We start from the raw sequence: 3,668 nt of genomic DNA on the forward strand, positions 1-3,668 counted from the left end.
ACAAAAACCAAGTGTCAATGTAACTTGACAAAACGCCAAAAAGAAAGACACAAATAAGTAATTTAAGAATTTACTTTGATCAAAACTCCGAAAAAAAGAACTTATTAATCAGAATCATGTTTTATGAGTACATCAAGGGTGACATCCAAAAACCCCATATTTGTTTATTTTTAACATCCCCTAGGGGAAAAAATCACTGAGGTTATAGCAAATTTTGAGAAAATTAGTAACTTTTCAAAATAAATCACTCAATGCAACATGTATTAGAAGTGTTAATGAACCAGTGTTTTAGACAGTAAATTAGAAATCATCCTCCTACCTATTTTTGCAATAAATTTATTAGAATTATTACATGCTTAGGGTTCTTCAACATACAGATTGAATCTAATGATTGGAAATTGATATCAACATAAAAACTTCTACAAATGTAATAGTGATCATAAGGGTCCACACTGGAAGTGCATCTGCCATAGAGGATAAAAGAAAATAAATCAATGAAAAGGTAACAATAATAATATTTAAAAAAAGAAAGAGTCAAAACAAATGAAATACAAAGTGGAAAACATAGAATCATACTCATATCAAAACCACCATGGAGTATATGGAGCAACTGAAACTTTTCTTCTTTGGAAGCATTTTAGAGAGATATAGTATGTTGGGGTATTGGTCTTTTTTTTTTTTTTCCTTAAACTAATCAAAGATAACTTGCATCAAATACTATTCATATTCATTACATCAGTGTTTAGCTAATCAATAATCAAGTCACACCAATAAATACGCATGCTGATTCGCCTCTCACCTAGAACTGCTTTACCTTCCATGGTTTGAACAGATTCGTTCTTAATATTGCTTCCTCCACCATAGCTCCCAGCATGAATTATCTTCTTCCTCAGATCACAACTTGTCAAAAAAAACTTGCTAAATCACCCTCTAAGATGATATCTCTTGCACCTATTCCAATTGCAAAAACTTGCTAAATCGCCCTCTAAGATGATATCTCTTGCACCTATTCCAATTGCAAAATTAATAGCTTGGCCAACTGCTGCTAGTTCTGCCTCCTCCAGATCCATAATTGCTCTCCCTTTGTAACTCAATGCGGCAATGAGCTACCAATTATCATCTCGTATAAAGACTCCTACTCCAAATGTGCTTCGTTCTTTAAACATTGCTCCATCAAAGTTTATCTTGAAGGACATCTCTTGCAGCAAAACATATAGCCTCTTTGGCCATCACACCAGACAATTTGTACTGTTATTTGAAAAGCCATTAATTTCTTTAATTGCACAACATCCACACTATCACAAAAAGTTCCTCCACCACCTCTTCTTCTTTCCCTTCTAAAATTTTCCTGCAAGTTTAATGACAAAAAAGTTTGACGAAGAGAATATATTGATTGGAAAAATATGTAGAGAAAAAATATCAAATCAACCAATCCATTGTAATTAACCCTTGCAATTCTGCGTTAATTTTGCATTGAATCTCTTAAACATGTAAAGTGATAAACGCATACCAAAGATATGAGTTGTTTGGCTAATTTAATGTGTAAAAATTCCTTTCACTAATTAGCCAAATCCCTTTTACCCATTTTGTCAAAAGACTTTGATATAAGTTGAATTGAACCACCATAATCTTTGTTCCAACCAAAAAATAATTTTCAAGGAAATCAACCTTAAACAGTGTCACAAAATGGGAAGAACATGGCCCATATAAAATATGAAATTTCACATATCACATCAAAAAGAAATTTTCAATTAACATATGGCATGCAACAATAAGTCAATAACATATAATGAAAATACCAAAAGAATGTATATAGAACACTGCAGATATTCAACTTATTTTGAATTAGAAGATAAAAATCAGATCTGGGAAGGAGAGAGATAGTAAGAGACGGTGTGGGAATGAATCTGAGATGAGAAAAAAAAAATGAGTCAAAGGATTACAAATCACGTCTAAGAGAATTCCATTAAACACGTGACCTGCAACCATTTTTTCTTTTTATAAAGCTGATCTTCCAAATGAAATATGCAAATGAAGGGATAAAACAATTGCATAAATATGGTGACACGTTCGAATTTGAAAGAAGAATCATTGACCTTCAATTTAAAGCAAGTCAGGCATGGCCTTTGAAGATTGCTTCTTTTGTATCTGTGATAGTCTCTAATTTAGCCGTCAAGTTCTTGTTTTCTTTCTTCTTTAGTAGTGATTATCTGTAAGGGGCGAGAGAGAGAGAGAGAGAGAGAGAGGTATTAATGGGAAAGAAAATTGGAACGTAAGAAGAAAGAACAACCATTTTATGAAGAATACCAAGCAGAAGGAGAAATGACAGCTAAGTTGCACACATGGCAAGACTTCATGCTCTTGAACTTCAAGGTACGCAACATTGCAACCCCAACAATAATAACTGCCAATGTGTTTACCACATTTCCTTGTGTTTAAATGGAATGTTTCAACTTCTTGTGGCTTAGTGACCAAAGTCAAAGCCAAAACTATGGTTTGATACCATCAATTTTATACTAAAGTAGTCCAACCAAAGCAACAGTCATGTAACAATTCTGTAAGTGTCAAGTTTTATATTAAGAAAAATATATGAATAACAATTGTAAATTAGATAGGAATAACCACTCTGACTGATTACCTTAACAGAAATGATAGCATGACCAAGAAGTGGAAGCAGATTGGGATGACTGAACAGTGAGGAAACACGGATCTCCTCCCTTACCAACTCCAACTGTTTACTATTCTGAATCATAACTTTTTTCATAGTGTAAGTGCCATCATCTAGACAATAAACCAAATTCAGATCAAAATCAAGATTTCATCCCCTTCCTCATCAACCAACTGGGGAAAACAAAAAAAAAAAACAAAAACAGAAGAACATATGTATATATAGTAAAAGAATGGTGAGGGCCAACTAAGATTATCATTTATTAGTGCAACACCCTGTCATAGTTATTCATATATATAGGGCAAAACAATGATGCAATGGTGCCTTATAAAATTCCCTTTTTATGTATAATAATCATATTCTTTGTAAATCTAAACTGTTCAAATAATTTTATAAACATAAGGATGATCAATTTTTAAATTTTGCTTGAATCAATCAAGTTAAAGTAAAGTAATCCATTTCTTTATTTAGAATGAATAGTGTTGCATACATGAGACAAACAGTAACTTTTAATTTCTAGTAAAAATAGGGATTCAATGTGTGTGTGATAGATATAGATACATACACACATACACACCTTAAGCATTCACATCAGTTGGTAGGATAATATCAAGTTATCATCAAAGAATAGCTACCAGCTCAGCCTATAAAATAAAATAAAAAATGATATAACGAATTCAATATGAGATTATTAAGCTCATTTTCATTCAAACATCAAGGCCTATAAAATTCAAAAAAATTAATTACATACGCAGATCATCAAATCCCAAAAGCAGATATAAGGAAAAAAGAAAGGAGAAGATAAAAGAACAACAACAACACCCCAGAAAATTAGAAAAATAAAAAAAAATATTTCAAGGTTGCCATATTGTAAGATCTAACATCATAGAAAGATGCCATAGTTCCAATAGAATTCCCACATCATAGTATCATATCAAAATACAAAATTCCAATAAGGCCATCATTTGAGAATTAAGATTTGCCCAAATTATCAAATCTC

The 3,668-nt window shown here is 32.0% G+C and overlaps 1 long non-coding RNA gene across 3 annotated transcripts; it reads right to left on the bottom strand.

The window, feature by feature from the left end:
* Nucleotides 1-396: 396 nt before the first annotated feature.
* Nucleotides 397-2,776, bottom strand: LOC115987446. Of its 3 annotated transcripts, XR_004091091.1 has the most exons (4): nt 2,639-2,776; nt 2,097-2,210; nt 577-1,348; nt 397-464 (listed from the first exon to the last, which is right to left on the bottom strand). It is a non-coding gene; the product is annotated as an uncharacterized LOC115987446 (long non-coding RNA). The 3 variants fall into 3 exon arrangements; XR_004091090.1 differs by lacking the exon at nt 397-464 and having other exon boundaries at nt 489-1,348; XR_004091092.1 differs by lacking the exons at nt 397-464; nt 2,097-2,210 and having other exon boundaries at nt 489-1,348.
* Nucleotides 2,777-3,668: the final 892 nt, after the last annotated feature.

This window comes from Quercus lobata, chromosome 4 (genome assembly GCF_001633185.2).
Source record: "Quercus lobata isolate SW786 chromosome 4, ValleyOak3.0 Primary Assembly, whole genome shotgun sequence".
NCBI lineage: Eukaryota > Viridiplantae > Streptophyta > Magnoliopsida > Fagales > Fagaceae > Quercus > Quercus lobata.